The sequence below is a fragment of the Nicotiana tabacum genome, chromosome 23 (assembly GCF_000715075.1).
Source record: "Nicotiana tabacum cultivar K326 chromosome 23, ASM71507v2, whole genome shotgun sequence".
In the NCBI taxonomy this organism is placed as follows: domain Eukaryota; kingdom Viridiplantae; phylum Streptophyta; class Magnoliopsida; order Solanales; family Solanaceae; genus Nicotiana; species Nicotiana tabacum.
The window spans coordinates 55760222-55781620 of record NC_134102.1 but is presented as its reverse complement, the minus strand read 5'-3'; positions in this window follow the sequence as shown (position 1 = coordinate 55781620).

Below are 21399 nucleotides of genomic sequence, written 5' to 3'. Positions count from 1 at the left end.
TTCTGAAAACTTCAACAAGACATTCTCTTGCTTTTAGTTCCCCTTGCTCCTTCTACTGGCTTTCGGGTTGCATAACATTCTCTCTCTACTAGGGATAAGAGCCATACTAAGATAATATTTATCCTTTTCAGGCTTCCAGTGCTTATCTTTGTAGTACTCATATCTAGCTGTACTATTTTAGGGTGCACCATCGAGGTGTCTCACAAGGAGATCCATTACCACGTTTGCACTATCCTTCAGAAATGTTAACTAACTCTACCAATCCATCCACTATTTTGGGTTACTCTATCCCCAGCCGGATCCTGATAACCTGTCCTTCTCTTAAACTATGTCTGTTAGCTCCCATAGGGCATAACTGAGATCGGTGTGGCCAATTGTAAATACATCTGTCACTGTTGAAGGTAACTTAAAATTCTTATATCTCCCTTCCTGAATAATGATAATCTTTATTAACTGGGTACCTTGTACCCTTCTTCATCTTGCTTCTTGTACTCCTTGAAACTTGTATTTATCTTCTAAATCTCTCATTGTCTTTCACAATAAAGGTGGATAAATATTCTTGCCTTAAGGCTCCTTATCAAGAGGCTTACACGTCTTAGTACATACATGATCTGCTGAATACCTCATGTTTATCCATCATAAGCATGATGCAAAAATCAAGTCCCTCTGACTCAACTCTTCCACAGCTATATCTCTTACCAACCGTCTTTCTGAATGTAGGCATCGTTGTATTATGAATAGGATAGAGTTTAGGAAATTGAGTTCTTACTACTGAGCTCTACCACACGATCTAGAGTAAGAAGAAAGAGTGACAGTCCTAAATGCCCTATAGCTTCCTGCTTATAAGTGTGGTGCACAACACACTCATAAACAAGACTCTACTAGGCACGGCTTGTAGACTCCCTAGGTGCTCTGATACCACTTAGGGGCGATATTGTACTTCAATAATCATATTTTATAGCATCCCAATGTGATTCACCTTATATTTTTTAATTCCGTACAATCCATGAAATCCTCTTCAAGTCATTACTCAGTCGAAGGCCCAAACGTCATCCTTTATCTATCACAATCACACCCTATCCCACTACCAGTGCAGCATTCCATTTTTTTCTAGATATTATTAGTCTTAGACTCCTTTGAGTTCATTCAGGATATACTGAACTTCATATAACTTAGAGAAACCATTAGCTTTCTTGTTTTCATGGGCTTAATCCCGAGGACTTATCCATTCTCGTCACCTTCTCACTCGCCATTTCTCGTTCTTACTCTTGTCATAAAACTTTGTCGCTTTACTATACTTTATCTTTGGACCTATACACTATTCGCGGCCTTCCTTCAACTTGCTTGCACCATAGATTTCCTTATGTTATTCTGGAACAACAAGCGAGACATCACATCGTCTCTAACTCTTCTTTACTCTCCTGACTAGATCTCTCGTTACTTAGAAACCATAGGCTGGAAGGTACGCCACTGGCGACGCTGCAATTGAATCATAGTGCTTCTAGCGTTCTATCCCAAGCATGGACTATTCACGATCTTCTGCGTTTGAGTATCTTGTACGTTGTTCACCTTTACCTTACTTACCTTAAAATCTCGCATCATATCTTCAATCTCTTTCATGACCTCCCTTCCACATAGGTATAATTCACGTCAATAAGTTGAAGCTCTATTATAATACTTGCAGCTCTGGTGCATACACAATCCGGTGGGCGTTTCGTACTGACTTCTTATAAGGCTGGTACTTTTCTAACCAGCTTTATTGTAGGGCCGTTATAGAATATGATTGTTGTACTATCCTTCTAGTATCTCTGATATTAAGAGTGATCCTGTAATATTCTAAATCACAATTTCTATAATTTTCTGGGTCCAATAATCAGATTCTTGATTTACTTCGCTGATATAACTCTTTAGTTTCCTCCTTCTTCTAATCAGCCTTTATGTAGGCTTAAGCTACCTCCCGATCTGTGGTTCATGGTATTAGTTATTACGTTTAGACTTTCATGGGCGCTGAGGAATGTCCATGATATAATCCTTTAATAATATAATCATTCATCTATGACCTGGGCTCAATTCTTTCTTTTAACTTATATCGGAATCTTCTACGGCTATATATGCTGCATGTAGAAAAATTCCAAACCCTTAAGTGCGTTCATAACGTAACTAACTCTGGATCATGAATCGAATAATTCTTTTTGTTCCATCTCAGCTTTCTTCAAACGTAAGCAATTACTTTTCCTGGTCTTTCTGCCCACCTTTTGCGTGCATACTTAGCTTATCTTCGTGCCCATGCATATTGGAATTCCATACAACTTATATGATCTTGAATATCACTTCTGATTTTACTTCCCGTTCATTAGCCACATTAGATCAAAACAAAAATGGCAGTATTATAAAGTCAATAGTCAGGGGAAGGAAAATATGAGAGGTGACAGGCCTTGAGGCAACAAAAGAGTATAGGCCATAAAGTCATATCCTCACTTCGAAAAATAAGTTCGTGACTCCAACGCAACTACCGGAACTAAAAGTTAGACCCCAGAATAATAGAAATCAGTATGGGCTGGTGAACAAGATAAACTAAACATGAATTAGGGACTGAGTGACTTGATAATAGTTAGTATCACGAGAATCTCAGATTTGCATTCCGGCGATAATAGAATGGACAACAGAAGATGATTCATGAGAAATTCAGAAAATGGCCATTCAGTAAGACGCTTCCCTAAAGCAAGCAATATGAGAAAAGTTAAGCTTAAGGGATTGTATGAGCCAGTTGCACTAAGTTTCACCATTGTGTGTTATTTAGTCAGTATTCACAATTGTCTTGCAATGTGGCCCATGGCCAAAGTATGACATTATATGTTCAGAGTTCCTTAGTCTCTTAGAAAAATGGAGAAGTATGCAAATATTATGTACGAATGTGTGTAGTATTATCTTCTTCCAGTCAAGAAAGAAGATAATCTATATATATAGTATTATAGTATTTTCATTACCATTGAGCTATAATCGATGGGCATGCCCCTATTGGACAACCTCAGATCAGATGGTAAGTTATATACCGAGCCTACTGTGGCCGAGCGCCTATGAGCGAGCCCAGTTGGTCGATATACAGGGCCTAGTATGGCCGAGCGCCTATGAGCGAGCCTACTACGGCAGAGCAAATATATATATATACCGAGCCTTATAAGGCCGGACAATTATTTTACTTACTATATTGAGAGAGTTAAGTCAGTATCAGCAGGTGAGCATATCTTCAGATTTTATTTAACTCGCAGTTGCATTCAATTATTATATTATCAGTTTAGTTTCATCTTTCAGTATATTGCCTTATATACTAGGTATATTATTTCGTACTGACGTCCTTTTTTGGGGGTAGCTGCATTTCATGCGTGCAGGTTCAGATAGACAGACGAGTAGACCTCCTCAGTAGGTGTTGCGCGAGTTCACTTTTATCGGTAAGCTACCCTTTCTTTGGAGTTGTCGGGTCTAGAAGTTTTGTGTACATCTTATGTATATATGTAGATAGGTTATGGGTAGGTTGGGGCCCTGTTCCGATCATAGTACATCTATCAGTAGAGGCTTGTAGACCTGTCAACTGTCAGCTAGTGCAGTATGTGGGCTTATAGGCCCTGTACGTATATTTTGTTGGCTTTCCAGTTGTAGTAGTTTTGACGGCTTTGCTGGCCCAGCTTTATGTTGACATTTAGTCAGCGTTAGTCTCTATTCAGTTTTATATTTTGATTCGCAAATTGTCTTGTAATGTGGTCCCTGGCCAAAGTATGACATTATATGTCCAGAATTCCTGAGTCGCAAGTTGGTACGTAAGGATAGATGAGGCACCAGGTGCCGGTCTTGCCCCCAGGCTCGGGGCGTGACATGTACCGAGTATGCAAGGAATGAAAATCAGTAAATATTAGACATGAGAGAAACATGGAGTTAAAGACTCGACATGTACGTCTGCATAGCTCTATGAATCATTTTATTTTTAGAATGTCATGCATATGCGTATAAATGTCATGCCATGCATTGGTATATGCGTTCATAACATCATCAAGCCTCTGAGGGCATCTCATATCATTTCGGCCATTGTGGGTAAATCATCAACGTATACCAGCTGATCAAGTGGTGGTGCATATATAATGCCGTAGCCTTTTTTCATATCCCATATACATATAATATACATATATACGCGTATATAACGCCATCTGGTCATGGGTCAATGTAATTGAATGCAATGCATGATAAGTACGTCAATAAAATCATTCAAAGTGTTATAAGACCATAATGCCTCTGATTAATATCATGAAATAGACATTATCAACTTACGTATTTTCTGAGACCCATGAAAAGACTATAGAATAATAAGACTTATGGGAGAATAAGAATATACACATCACTAGCATTTCTACAAATAGAGTAATTTATGGAAGTTGTGCATTTGCTCGTTTCGTTTGTGTCGTATAGATCATGCCAAAAAGAAAGAAGGGATAGCCTTAACATACCTGAGTCGAATCTCTTGACAATCCTCTAACATACGTTAATTGCGACAAAACACAGAGCAAATCGTATGAAAAGCTCGAAGCAATCACGTTTTTATGCAAAGAAAATTTTGGCCGAAACGTTTCCTTAAGAACTTAGCAACAATGTTGCTATTTGGAAAATGAATTAACATTGCTATGTTCTTAGAAAGTGATTTGTATAGTAACGTTCTTGGCTGAGACTCTCTAAGAGGTTAGAAAGATATGTATCTCTTTCTTAAGAATGAATGTATTAAGAATGGAATTGTAACTCTTTTCTTGAAAATGGATGTGTGACTCATGTTTTAGACTTTGCCACATAATAGTATGAGTTTAAGAGTCACCTAAATATTAAGGGAGGGGCTGGCACGTTTTGCCCTCTTAAAGTTATCCAAATTATTGATAATTTATTAATCTCCCACTAATCAATAATTGCCCAATTATCCATATAATTAGGAATTATCTCAAATTACTTAAAATACTACTCACTTTTAACATATCTTATACATCTTACTATCATGGTCACGTAATACCTTGTATGGCACTAATCCATAAATACCATGTATTATAGTTCAGACCATTTTTATTTTCTTTCCAAATCGACAATCTTCAACGAACCTCATTATCTTTGATTCGTTCACCCTTTAACCATCACGGCACTTTACTTTTCGCATGTTATAAGTAGCATAAATGCTTATAACCTCAAAAATAATCTCATCCCCGAGTCTACGTCGATTAACCTACGGCGAAGCTTTTCCGTATGAAAATGCCGGATGTAATATCTCATTTCCGTGCTTTCATCAATTTAATTATGGTATATTTTTACGTATTAAAACATGGGGTGTAACAACATTCCCCCTTTCATTCGTCCTCGAATATTAACTGATGCACTTATCATTCTCATAACCCATAGCTTTTGCTAATACTTTAATATTCTTCTAGCCATGTAGGCAACTGTTCTTTGAATAAATCCAAAGTCTTGGGTATTCCCCCCTTTAGTCCTCTTTCTCATACCATGACTTGTGGTCGAGATCTTTCCAATCTCGTAATTGTTGCTACCTCCTGTCATGCAGCATGTATGACTCTGACTTTGTAAGTGTGCCTATACGACTCTTCTCTTCTTTTCCTTCCAGCTTTTAGCCAATCTCTAGGCCTCACTTTGTAAACATATACAGAGCTTGACAAGTTGTCCCTCGGGGCATCTATAGGTATACTTGAAGTTCTTTTCTCGGTACCCTTTTTTTTGAACTTACGAATATTGCTATATCTTATTTCGTAGGTCCGCTTATCCGTTCGTATGACTCTACCGCATCTAGGTAGGTCATACTATACTATAACTCTTACTTTGATTTATTGTTACTGAGCTATGTTACCGAACTCCAGGTTACTTACGTTACTTATCCCATATGTATAAATCTTTCGGAGTGTCATAAGACCATTATGACTCTGATTAATATCATGAAATAGACGTTATCAACTTACGTATTTTCTAAGACCCATGAATAGACGATAGAATAATAAGACTTATGGGAGAATAAGAATATACACATCTCTAGCATTTCTACGAATATAGTAATTTATGGAAGTTGTGCATTTGCTAGTTTCGTTTGTGTCGTATAGATCATACCAAAATGAAAGAAGGGATAGCCTTAACATACCTGAGTCGATTCTCTTTACAATCCTCTAACACATGTTAATTGCGATAAAACACGGAGCAAATCGTATGAAAAGCTCGAAGCAATCACGTTGCTATGCATAGAAAATTTTGGCCAAAACGTTTCCTTAAGAACTTAGCAACAATGTTGCTATTTGGAAAATGAATTAACATTGCTATGTTCTTAGAAAGTGATTTGTATAGTAACGTTCTTGGCTGACACTCTCTAAGAGGTTAGAAAGATATGTATCTCTTTCTTAAGAATGAATGTATTAAGAATGGACTTGTAACTCTTTTCTTGAAAGTGGATGTGTGACTCACGTTTTAGACTTTGCCACATAATAGTATGACTTTAAGAGTCATCTAAATATTAAGGAAGGGGCTGCCACGTTTTGCCCTCTTAAAGTTATGCAAATTATTGATAATTTACTAATCTCCCACTAACCAATAATTGCCCAATTATCCACGTAATTAGGAATTATCTCAAATTACTTAAAATACTACTCACTTTTAACATACCTTATACATCTTACTACCAGGGTCACGTAGTACCTTGTATGGCACTAATCCATAAATACCAGGTATTATAGCTCGGATCATTTTTTTTTCCTTTCCAAATCGACAATCTTCAACGAAACTCATTGCCTTCAATTCGTTCACCCTTTAACCTTCACGGCACTTTACTTATCGCGTGTTATAAGTAGTATAAATTCTTATAACCTGAAAAATGATCTCATCCCTAAGTCTACGTCGATTAACTTACGACGAAGCTTTTCCGTACGAAAATGCAGGATGTAATATCTCATTACCGAGCTTTCATCAATTTACTTATGGCATATATTTACGTATTAAAATATAGGGTGTAACATCATTCCCCCCTTTGGAACATTCGTCCTCGAATGTTAACTGATGTTTATCATTCTCATAACCCATAGCTTTTGCGAATACTTTAATATTCTTCTAGCCATGTAGGCGACTGTTCTTTCAATAAATCCAAAGTCTATGGTATTCCCCCCTTTAGTCCTCTTTCTCATACCACGACTTGTGGTCGAGATCTTCCCAATCTCATAATTGTTGCTACCTCCTGTCATATAGCTTGTATGACTCTGACTTTGTAAGTGCGCCTATGCGACTCTTCTCTTCTTTTTCTTCCAGCTCTTAGCCAATCTCTAGGCCTCACTTTGTAAACATATAAAGAGCTTGACAAGATGTCCCTCTGGGCATATATAGGTATACTGAAATTCTTTGCTTGGTACTTTGTTGAACTTACGAATATTGTTATATCCATTTATCCATCCGTATAAATGAATATTGCTCATAGATCCGTTTATCCATCCGTATGACTTTACTCTTACTTTGATTTATCATTATTGAGGTATGTTACCGAACTCCAGGTTACTTACGTTACTTATCCCATATGTATAAATCTAAGTCCTTTAATGCTTCCTCATTACTTGTTCATCTTAAGAATGACGGCCTAATCTCACCTCATACTTTGTGTCTTGTGTCCATCCATTGTTGATTCACCTCAATATTGATCTATCATCTGCCACTGCTAACTTGATCTCTTATGTAACATTGCCGCTAGGGCTCACGTCTCATTGGGGACATCTCTAGTAATTAGATTGGTCCACCTAGGGGCGATATTGTACTTCAATAACCATACTTTATAGCATCCCATTGTGACTCACCTACGTGGGTATTTTAATCCTGTACAATTCATGTAATCCTTTCAAATCATCACTCAATCGAAGGTCCAAACGTCATTCTTCATTTATCACAAGTATACCCTCATTTTACTAACAGGGCAACATTCCATCTCTTTTAAATGCTATTAGTCTTAGATTCCTTTGAGTTTATTCAGGCTAAACTTTCTATAACTTAGAGAAACCATCAGCTCTTTTGTCTTTATGGGCTTAATCCCGATAACTTATCCATTCACGTAACCTTCTCACTTGCCATTCCTTATTCTTACTCATGTCTTTCCAAAACCTTGTCGCTCTACCATACTTTAGCTTGTGACCTACACATATTCATTTATACTACTCGCAACCTTCCTTCAACTTGTTTGTACCATAGATTCCCTTGCGTTATTCTGGAACATCAAGCGAGATATCACATCGTTTCTAACTTTTGTCTACTCTCGTAACTGGACCTCTCGATACCTAGAAATAGAACTTTTGTCACTAACGACGACGCTATCATTCCTGAATACTGAATCCCCACTCTTGTAGCTTTCTATCCACAGTACGGACTATTCCAAATCTTCAGCATTTAAGTATCTCGTACATTGTTCACTTTTACCTTACTTACCTTAAAATCTCGCATCACGTCTTCTATCTCTTTCATAACCTCCCTTTCTAACTCATATCCACAACTTGAAGCTCTATTATAATACTTGCACCTCCTCACACAATCCGATGAGAGCTTCATATTGACTTCTTATGAGGTTGGTACCCTTCAAACTGGTTTTATCGTAGATCCGTTATAGAATATGGTTAATGTACTATCTCTCTTGTATTTAAGAGTGATCCTGCAATGTTCTCAATCACGAGGTCTAAAATTTTCTTGGTCCAATTATCAGACTCCTGATTTACTGAGTTGATGTAACTCTTTAGTTTCCTCTTCCTTCTGATCAACCTTCATGTAGGCTTAAACTATCTTCCGATATGCGGCTCCTGGGATTAGTTATTACTTTATCCTTTCATGGGCGCTATGGACTATCCATGACACAATCTTCTAACAATTCCATCCTTTGTCTATGCCCCGGGCTCTATCCTTTTTTAACTCATACCTGAGTCTTTTACGACTGATCATTAATAGAATAATTCTTTTTGTTCTATTTGAACTTTCTTCAAATGTAAGCAACTGCTTTACCTGGTCTTTTTGCCCCCTTCTTGCGTGCATACTTAGCTTATCTGAGTTCTCACGCGTGCCAAAATTGTTTTTTGTGCAACTCATAAGGTCTCGAATATTACTTTTGGTTTTACTCCCCGCTCATTAGCCATGGTAGGTGCCACTTTCTTTTGGAGTGCATACAATTTTGTAGTGAGACTATTTTTACACAACCATTTCCTCCTTAGGTTACTGAGCTTAGGTTGAAGCCTTCTTCCTTACTTCCTCAACTAGTATTTCATTATAGTATTTAGGGAGGATCCTCTGACTCTTGTAAAGCTGTGAGCTTATTACATTGTATAGTTGACGGACCTTTTGATATCCTTCCTTTCCTATAATTATCCATAGTTACTTACTTCCACCCCCTTGTTCTTGTAGGGTTGCTTCTGGACTTGATATTTTGACTGACTTCCTAGTGGCACTCTCTTTTATCTTTGTAACACTTACATGGTACCTTTAACTACCCCAACTCCTATCTAAATATTTCTCAATGATCACGATGTCATAATTGTGAGGCTGAATTCACTATTTTGGGTTTTACTATGTTTATCTTACACGATCTGCTGACTCGTCTGTAACCTCCTGTTTAGCCATAACTAGGCTCTTCCTGATCAATTACTAACTACTCGTTGGCTCATTCTCATCTCAATATTCCGCGTAATCTTTCTTGGGTTATTTCCTTGGACTTAACTTACGTCTCGCACTGGCTCCTTATTTATTAATAATAGCTCAGGCAGGAACCCTTACTTCCTCTCCTTGACGTCGTGCTTGCACAATATTCTGGAATCGTAGAATATCTGTAGGATTTGGATAAGTGCCATCTCATTTCTCTTTTATTTTTATCGCATTCTTCCTTTACCTTTCCATAGTCAGTAGAACAACTTAATTCCGATTTAATGCCATATCACTCCATATTCCCCCCTTTAGGGGAGTACTAAGAGCTGAAGCCACGCGGATCTACCTATAGATGTTTTACCTCTTCATCTTTGGCGTCGTTTCACAACATCAATGACCCTTACTCGCCTTGCGACAATCCTTCTGTAACCAGGATAACAAATTCCCTTACTCGCAATGGTGACACTTAGTGCAACTGGCACATATAATCCCGTAAGCTTAACTTTTCTCATATTTCTTGCTTTAGGGAAGCGTCTTCCTGAATGACCATTTTCTAAATTTCTCATGAATCGTCTTCTGTTGTCCATTCTATTATCGTCGAAACGCAAATCTGAAATTCTCATGATGCTGACTATTATCAACTCATTCAGTCCCTAATTCATGTTTAGTTTATCTTGTTCAACAGCCCATACTGATTTCTATTATTCTAGGGTCTAACGTTTCCTTCTGGTAGTTGCGTTGAAGTCACGAACTTATTTTTCGAAGTGAGGATATGACTTTATGGCCTATACTCTTTTGTTGTCTCATGGCCTATTACCTCTCGTTTTTCCCTTCACTTGACTATAGACTCTGTAATACTATCATTTTTTTGATCTACCGTTGTCATCCATGTACCACATTTTACTCATACTGCTCCATTAACACTCTTCTTATTTTCCTGCTAACATTTCTGTCTATCACTTTATTCTAAAAACTCGAACAAAACATTCTTTTGCTTTTAGCCCCTCTTGCTCCATCCATTGGCTCCTCGAATTGCCTAACATTCTCTTTCTACCAGGGATGGGAGCCACACTAAGGTAATATTTATTCCTTCCAGGCTTCCAGTGCTTATCTTTGTAGTACTCATATCTAGCTGTACTACTTTAGGGTGCACCATTGAGGTGTCTCACAAGGAGATCCATTACCACGTTTGCTCTATCCTTCGAAAACTTCAACTAACTCTACCAATCCATACACTATTTTTGGTTACTCTATTCCAAGCCAGATCCTGATAACTCGTCCTTCTCTTAAACTATGTCTGTTAGCTCCCATAGGGCATAACTAAGATCAATGTGGCCTATTGTTCATATATCTGTCACTGTTGAAGGTAACTCAAAATGCTTATATCTCCCTTACTGAATGGTAAATAATGATAATATTTATTAACTAGATACCTCGTACCCTTTTTCATCTTGCTTCTTTTACTTCTTGAAACTTGTATTTATCTTCTTAATCTCTTATTGTCTTTCACCATAAAGGTGGATAAATATTCTTGCCTTAAGGTTCCTTATCAAGAGGCTTACACGTCTTAGTGTACACATGATCTGCTGAATACCTCATATTTATCCATCATAAGTATGATGAAAAAATTGAGTTCCTCTGAATCAACTCTTCCACGGATATCTCTTACCAACCGTCTTTCTGGATGTAAGAATCGTTGAATTACGAATAAGATAGAGTTTAGGAAATTGAGTTCTTACAACTGAGCTCTACCACACGATCTAGAGTAAGAAGAAAGAGTGACAACCCTAAATACCCTATAGCCTCCTGATTATAATTGTGGTGCACGACACACCCATAAACAAGACTTTACTAGACACGGCTTGTAGACTCCCTAGGATAGAGTTGCTCTAATACCACTTTTGTCATGACCCAAGCCGATGGGCTACGACGGGCACCCGGTACCTTACTCAACCGAATACCGACATAACGTATCTTTCTTTTTACATCATCATATACACGTGACACACGTGCCTAATAGGCCAACATCATCATTTATAAACTTAAAACATAGGCTGACAAGGCCGTACAATCTTTCACGTACACGACATATGTCTACAAGCCTCTAAGAGTACATAAATGTCATAAAGGTCGGGACAGGACCCCGCCATACTAATCAGTACATGTCCTAATCATACTAACCACATAAGCAACTCCGGAATCAATGGAGTGCACCAACATCTTCCGCTGAGCTGATCTCCTACTTGGAGGACTCTTGACCTGTCTATCGAGACCTGCGGGCATGAAACACAGCATCCCCAGGCAAAAGGAACGTCCGTACAGATAATGTACCGAGTATGTAAGGAATGAAAATCAGTAAATAATAGACACGAGAGAAACATGGAGTAAAAGACTCGACATGTACGTCCGCATAGCTCTGTGAATCATTTCATTTTTATAATTCCATGCATATGCATATAAATGTCATACCATGCATTGGTATATGCGTTCATAACATCATCAAACCTCTGAGGGCATCCCATCATATCATTTCAACCACTGTGGGCAAATCATCAATGTATACTAGCTGATCAGGTGGTGGTACGTATATAACGCCGTAACCTTTTTCCATATCCCATATTTATATAATATACATATATACGTGTATATAATGCCATCTGGTCATTGGTAAATGTAAATGAATGCAATGCATGATAAGTACGTTAATAAAATCTTTCGGAGTGTCATAAGACCATTATGCCTCTGATTAATATAATGAAATAGACGTCTCTAGCATTTCTACGAATAGAGTAATTTATGGAATTTGTGCATTTGCTCGTTTCATTTGTGTAGTATAGATCATGCTAAAAAGAAAGAAGGGATAGCCTTAACATACCTGAGTCGATTCTCTTGACAATCCACTAACACATATTAATTGCGAAAAAACACGGAGCAAATCGTATGAAAAGCTCAAAGCAATCACGTTGCTATGCAAAGAAAATTTTGGCCAAAACTTTTCCATAAGAACTTAGCAACAATGTTGCTATTTGGAAAATGAATTAACATTGCTATGTTCTTAAAAAGTGATTGGTATTGTAACGTTCTTGGATGAGACTCTCTAAGAGGTTAGAAAGATATGTATCTCTTTCTTAAGAATGAATGTATTAAGAATGGACTTGTAACTCTTTTCTTGAAAGTGGATGTGTGAATCACGTTTTAGACTTTGCCACATAATAGTATGACTTTCAGAGTCATCTAAATATTAAGGGAGGGGCTGCCACGTTTTTCCCTCTTAAAGTTATCCAAATTATTGTTAATTTATTAATCTCCCACTAACCAATAATTGCCCAATTATCCACATAATTAGGAATTATCTCAGATTACTTAAAATACTACTCACTTTTAACATAACTTATACATCTTACTATCATGGTCACGTAGTACCTTGTATGGCACTAATCTATAAATACCAGGTATTATAGCTCGGACCATATTTATTTTCTTTCCAAATCGACAATCTTCAATGAAACTCATTATCTTTGATTCATTCACCCTTTAACCTCCACGGCACTTTACGTATCGCGTGTTATAAGTAGCATAAATGCTTATAACCTCAAAAATAATCTCATCCCCAAGTCTATGTCGATTAACTTACGACGAAACTTTTATGTACAAAAATGCGGGATCTAATATCTCATTTCTGAGCTTTCATCAATTTACTTATGGCATATTTTTACGTATTAAAACATGGGGTGTAATATCATTCCCTCTTTGGAACATTCGTCCTCAAATGTTAACTGATGCACTTATCATTCTCATAACCCATAGCTTTTGCGAATACTTTAATATTCTCCTAGCCATGTAGGCAACTGTTCTTTGAATAAATCCAAAGTCTAGGGTATTCCCCCTTTTAGTCCTCTTTCTCATACCACGACTTGTGGTCGAGATCTTTCCAATCTCGTAACTGTTGCTACCTCCTGTCATGTAGCCTGTAGGACTCTGACTTTGTAAGTGCGACTATGCGACTCTTCTCTTTTTTTCCTTCCAGCTTTTAGCAAATCTCTAGGCCTCACTTTGTAAACATATACATAGCTTGACAAGATATCCCTCTGGGCATCTATAGGTATACATGAAGTTCTTTGCTCGGTACCCTTTTGTTTGAACTTACGAATATTGCCATATCTTATTTCATAGGTCAGCTTATCCATTTGTATGACTCTACCGCATCTAGGTAGGTCATACTATATCATAACTCTTACTTTGATTTATCGTTACTGAAGTATGTTACCGAACTCTAGGTTACTTTCGTTACTAATCCCATATGTATAAATCTAAGTCCTTTAATGCTTCCTCATTACTTGTTCATCTTAAGAATGACGGCCTAATCTCACCTCATACTTTGTGACTTGTGTCCATCCATAGTTGATTCACCTTAATATTGATCTATCATCTGCCACTGCTAACTTGATCTCTTATGTAACACTGCCGCTAGGGCTCACGTCTCGTTGATTCCTCATTTATTTTTATCGCATTCTTCCTTTACCATTCCATAGTCACTAGAACCATTTAATTCGGATTTAATGCCACATCACTCCATATTCCCCCTTTTAGGGGAGTACTAAGAGCTGAAGGCACGAGGATCTACCTATAGATGTTTTACCTCTTCATCTTTGGCGTCGTTTCACAACATCAATGAAACTTACTCGCCTTGCGGCAATCCTTTGTACCGAGGATAACAAATTCCCTTACTCACAATGGTGACACTTAGTGCAACTGGCACATATAATCCCTTAAGCTTAACTTTCCTCTTATTGCTTGCTTTAGGGAAGCGTCTTCCTGAATGACCATTTTCTAAATTTCTCATGAATCATCTTCTGTTGTCCATTCTATTATCGTCGGAACACAAATCTGAAATTCTCATGATGCTGACTATTATCAACTCATTCAGTCCCTAATTCATGTTTAGTTTATCTTGTTCAATAGCCCATACTGATTTCTATTATTCTGGGGTCTAACGTTTCCTTCTGGTAGTTGCGTTGAAGTCACGAACTTATTTTTCGAAGTGAAGATATGACTTTATGGCCTATACTCTTTTTTTGTCTCATGGCCTATCACCTCTCGTTTTTCCTTTCACTTGACTATAGACTCTATAATACTATCATTTTTTTGATCTACCGTTGTCATCCATGTACCACATTTTACTCATACTGCTCCACTAACTCTCTTCTTATTTTTCTGCTAACATTTCTGTCTATCACTTTATTCTAAAAACTCGAACAAAACATTCTTTTGCTTTTAGCCCCTCTTTCTCCATTCATTGGCTCCTCGAATTGCCTAACATTCTCTTTCTACCAGGGATGGGAGCCACACTAAGGTAATATTTATTCCTTCCAGGCTTCCAGTGCTTGTCTTTGTAGTACTCATATCTAGTTGTACTATTTTAGGGTGCACCATCGAGGTGTCTCACAAGGAGATCCATTACCACGTTTACTCTATCCTTCGGAAACGTCAACTAACTCTACCAATCCATCCACTATTTTGGGTTACTCTATCCCCAGCCGGATCCTGATAACTCGTCCTTCTCTTAAACTATGTTTGTTAGCTCCCATAGGGCATAACTGAGATCGATGTGGCCGATTGTTCATACATCTGTCACTATTGAAGGTAACTCAAAATGCTTATATCCCCCTTCCTGAATGGTAAATAATGATAATCTTTATTAACTGGATACCTCGTACCCTTTTTCATCTTGCTTCTTTTACTTCTTGAAACATGTATTTATCTTCTGAATCTCTCATTGTCTTTCACCATAAAGGTGGATAAATATTCTTGCCTTAAGGTTCCTTATCAAGAGGCTTACACATCTTAGTGTACAAATGATCTGCTGAATACCTCATATTTATCCTTCATAAGTATGATACGAAAATTGAGTTCCTCTGACTCAACTCTTCCACAGCTATATCTCTTACCAACCGTCTTTCTAGATGTAGGCATCGTTGTATTACGAATAAGATAGAGTTTAGGAAATTGAGTTCTTACAAATGAGTTCTACCACACGATCTAGAGTAAGAAGAAAGATTGACAATCCTAAATACCCTATAACCTCCTACTTATAAGTGTGGTGCACGACACACCCATAAACAAGACTCTACTAAACACGGCTTGTAGACTCCCTAGGACAGAACTGCTCTGATACCACTTTTGTCACGACCCAAGCCGATGGGCTGCGATCGGCACCTAGTACCTTACTCAACCGAGTACCGACGTAACGTATCTTTCTTATTACATCATCATATACAAGTGACACACGGGCCTAATAGGCCAACATCATCATTTATAAACTCAAAACATAGGCTGACAAGTCCGTACAATCTTTCACATACATGACATATATCTACAAGCCTCTAAGTGTACATAAATGTCCTAAATATCGGGATAGGACCCCGCCATACTAATAAGTACATGTCCTAATCATGCTGACCACATAAGCAACTCTGGAACAAATGGTGTGCACCAACATCTTCCGCTGAGCTGATCGCCTACTTGGAGGACTCTTGACCTGTCTATCGAGACCTCCGGGCATGAAACACAACATCCCCAAGAAAAAGGAACGTCAGTATATATAATCTACCGAGTATGTAAGGAATAAAAATCAGTAAATAATAGACATGAGAGAAACATGGAGTAAAAGACTCGACATGTACGTCTGCATAGCTCAGTGAATCAATTCATTTTTATAATGCCATGCATATGCATATAAATGTCATACCATGCATTGGTATATCAATTCATAACATCATCAAGCCTCTGGGGGCATCCCATCATATCATTTCGGCCACTGTGGGAAAATCATCAACGTATACTAGCTGATCAGGTGGTGGTACGAATATAACGCCGTAACCTTTTTTCATATCCCATATACATATAATATACATATATACGCATATATAACGCTATCTGGTCATGGGTCAATGTAAATGAATGCAATGCATGATAAGTACGCCAATAAAATCTTTCGGAGTGTCATAAGACCATTATGCCTCTAATTAATATCATGAAATAGACGTTATCAACTTACGTATTTTCTAAGACCCGTGAAAAGACGATAGAATAATAATACTTATGGGAGAATAAGAATATACACATCTCTAGCATTTCTACGAATAGAGTAATTTATGGAAGTTGTGCATTTGCTCGTTTCGTTTGTGTCGTATAGATTATGCCAAAAAGAAAGAAGGGATAGCCTTAACATACCTGAGTCTATTCTCTTGACAATCCTCTAACACACATTAATTGCAACAAAACACGGAGCAAATATTATGAAAAGCTCGAAGCAATCACGTTGCTATGCAAAGAAAATTTTGGCCAAAACGTTTCCTTAAGAATTTAGCAACAATGTTGCTATTTTGTAAATGAATTAACATTGCTATGTTCTTAGAAAGTGATTTGTATAGTAACGTTCTTGGCTGAGACTCTCTAAGAAGTTAGAAAGATATGTATCTCTTTCTTAAGAATGAATGTATTAAGAATGGACTTGTAACTCTTTTCTTGAAAGTGGATGTGTGACTCACGTTTTAGACTTTGCCACATAATAGTATGACTTTAAGAGTCATCTAAATATTAAGGGAGGGGCTACCACGTTTTACCCTCTTAAAGTTATCCAAATTATTGATAATTTATTAATATCCCACTAACCAATAATTGCTCAATTATCCACATAATTAGGAATTATCTCATATTACTTAAAATACTACTCACTTTTAACATACCTTATACATCTTACTATCACGGTCACGTAGTACCCTGTATGACACCAATCTATAAATATCGGGTATTGAAGCTCGGACCATATTTTTTTTTCCAAATCGTCAATCTTCAACGAAACTCATTATCTTTGTTTGAAATAACATAATGCGTTTCCAAATCGTCAATCTTCAACGAAACTCATTATCTTTTTTTGAAATAACATAATGCGTATAATCTCAAAATAATCTCATTCCCGAACTTACGTCGATTAACTTACGACAAAACTTTAATGTACGAAAATGCGGGATGTAACAAAAATATTCCGGAATTCTTACCAACTTCAATGTTTTGTCGAAACATAACAAATTGAAACAAAATTAGGAAGATTATCATGGTTCTAGCTCATTTGAATATTTTATCAAAAACTAGGTGTGCATTCTTCACCATTTTTAGGACAACAATCTTCCTACACCCTTTAATAACACATGCATATAAGATAGACAACTCCCATGCCTAAACTTATCTTGCTAATTTCCCAATTCTAGACAAAATTCGAAATTGAAGGTTAGGGTGTAGAATCTTACCTTTAGGATGAAGACCTGGTGAGTTTTCCTTGTTAATCTTCCAAGATTCGAGCAAGAATTGAAGAACAAATTGTTGAAGAACACCTTCTCCCTCTAGGGCACTCTTTTACTCTAAAAGTGTTAGATTTTAGCTCAAAAATGGCCCAAAGCGTGTATTTAACGAAGTAGGGTGGGGTTATAAAAACCCAAAAATGAAGCTCCGGAACAGGGTATGCGGTCGCATATTCGACCGCAGAATGGATATGCGGTCCGCATATCGGCCGAACAGTTTGGTGCCAAAAACTGAAAATATCTGCATGGGTCTGCGATAGTTATGCGGCCCGCAGACCTGTTCTGCGGTCGCATAATGCACCACAGAACTGGTCCGCGGTCGCATAATGCACCACAGACTTTCGCCCAAACTGCCTCGCCACTTCATCATTCTGCAACTATTATACGGTCCGCAGAGTGATTCTACGACCGCATAGTGGTCCACAGAAATAGATTTTTCTGCCCAAATTTTTCCTCCACTTTCCAGTGCATTGTTCAACCCAAAAAGTCTGAGGCGCGGCGAGCAAGATCGCTACGAAGAATTTCTACAATCCTCAAATATGTAAGTGTAGTCTGGCACTATGAAATATTATTTTTCCTTTGAGAAATTTTACGGGGCCTTACAACAGACGTAATTTTTGTTATGGAAGCTGCATTCATGCCTCCGGGTGTAGGTAATCAGTTTGATGAGCCCTCATAGTAGACGAGGTTAGCATTCATCGAATGATCGATAAGACTCCGCTACATTCGGAGTAAAGCTGAGTCTATAAGACATCATGTCAGAGTTTTGCTATAAACTTATGGGTAGGCTAGGGCCCTGTCCCGACCATGTTTCATTGTCAAATACTCTTAGAGGCTTTGTAGACACATGTTCATTATGTACAGTATGTCAGAGGCCTTGACGGCCCATGTGTATTCATGTTTTGAGTACGATGGCTCGCTGATACAGCGTTTGCCCACTTACAATTATACATTACGAGTTACGGTCATGTTGGTCCATGATAGTTACAGAAAAAATGAGTTCAGCCAAGTCGGTCTATGTAGCTCCTTGTGGAATAGAATAACAATCAGAGTAACAAGGAAAATAAAGGGGTGAAACACCAAAATGAGGAACAACAGCAAAGCTTAAACCACAAGGCAACAAATCAACAACAACCAAGGGATAACCATTCCAGGGATCAATGGCATACTCAAAAGAAAAAACATTTCAGGGGTGTGAACCAAAGAATCAGGCAACAGAAATTCAAACATCCTGCAGAACATGTAATAGAGGCACAAATGACCAAAGCAGACAAGTCCTCAGCTAGAAAGTCTCAAACTGTCAGTCCGATTGTCCTAGAGCCTGTGGAAGATCCCAGTTCAAATCATAGAATCAATGATCCAGAGATTAATGGTGGAGAAGTGGCTTAGCAAGATACAAGTAAGATTGATCAAGAAGTTGAAATTGAATCTCCTGCGATTATTACCAAAGAACTGAATCATGGTAAAGAGCGATACCAAATGCAGCAAGAAATGGAATACAAAAACAATCAGACCAAACAGCTGGAGAACACTGTGGACTTGGGAAATCAGAATAATGAGCATTTCAGGATAAATGAAAATCTCAACTCATGCCCTAATTGTAATAGGAGTGCTAGGAACACTACTCCCACTGTTACTGGGATAAAAGGTGAGGCTACAAAGGAGAACACAATTGATTGGTTTCAAAGAAACTTTGGAAAACAAAAGGAAGTTATGACTGTTACTCTAAACCACTCAGGTCAAGAAATACCCTCGCATACTTTTGTGGCATCAACAGTCATAACCAGAGATGCTGCAGACATCGGGAGTGATGAAGATCAAGAGGCTGTACACAATTCAGAACCAAATGGAACTATTACCCTTGAAGATAAAAGTGCCAACACAATGCTAGAGCATGCAAACAAAACACATGCCATAGCTGAAGTGAACAACACCGATACAGGGCAGCTGTTACCATTTGATGAAGGTGTTGTGAGAGGTTTTTTTCCTAGAGGGTAGGGTACTGCTAATGCAGTAAAACTTTCAAAATATACAGTGAACTCAAACTTACAAAATGTAAGTGATAAGGACACCACAATAGGGAATGAACAAATGGGGATTGCTGTAGTTGAGAAGGTTTCAACAACAATTGCACCAGTGCCCATTGCATTAGCCTCAGCTACTGGATCTCCAATGCAGATCCAACTAAATATTCCATTGATACACCCAAATCAGGTACTACATGACCTCATCACACACAAGGAGCTACCTATTGAGGTTCATAATACTTTGTTGGATAAGCAACAATTAGAAGATGAAGCTAATGATGAAGCTACTGCTGGGAACTTTAAAGCTATTGCAAGGGAAGGAGATTTGTCACCTAGGCTTTCATCCATAAATGGAAAGAAAGGAAAGAAGAAAACACAGGCTAAGGAGACACTTTCACCTACAAGAATCTTGCCCAAGAGGGCAGCCTCAACAACTAGATGATGGTTAAAATATTGATATGGAATATAAGTTCTGTCAAGACTCATCAGGCCTTTTAAAGAGTTATCAACATGCAAAAGCAGCATAGATTTTTCATTGTAGCACTTTTGGAGCTTGTTCAAAAGCAAGGGTTGATTCACAACTACAGGAGAAGGCTGGGTATGGAAAATGCAATCTCAAATTTCAATGGAAAGATATGGTTATTTATTGATGCTATGATGGAGTGAGAGCTATTGATTGATACTGAGCAGCAGCTAACAATCAAAGTATTTCATCAAGATATTGGTAAGTATATCATGATGACTTTTGTATATGCAAAATGCTCATCAATGGAAAGATTAGAACTTTGGGATAATCTATATTACCTTGCTACTGATATGGAGTTACCCTGGTTGATTGGAGGAGATTTTCATGTTGTCCTTAATGAAGAGGAAAAAATAGGAGGATTGTCAATGTATCCAACATAGTATGAAGATTTTGCTTTCTGTGTCAATTCCTGTGGACTGTTTGATACTGGATACAAAGGTAGTCCTTTTACATGGTAGAATGGTAGATCCAATGCAGAATGCATATTCAAGAGACTGGATAGAATCTTTGTCAATCAACATTTCAATACAATATTCCCAACTATTGAAGTGGAGCATCTCATAAGGACTGGATCTGACCATGCACCATTGTAGATGAATTGTGGGGAAGATGCTGCTTGTTTTGTTAAACAATTTAAGTTTTTCAATTTCTGGACAACACATGACTCCTTCAGTGAGGTGGTAAAGCAGAATTTGGTGGCAGACTTTGTTGGTGACCCTTTTCTAATGTTCAACCAAAAGTTGAAGAGGGTGAAAACTACCCTATCACATTAGAGTAAACTTACTTATGGAGACATATTCAAGCAACTGTT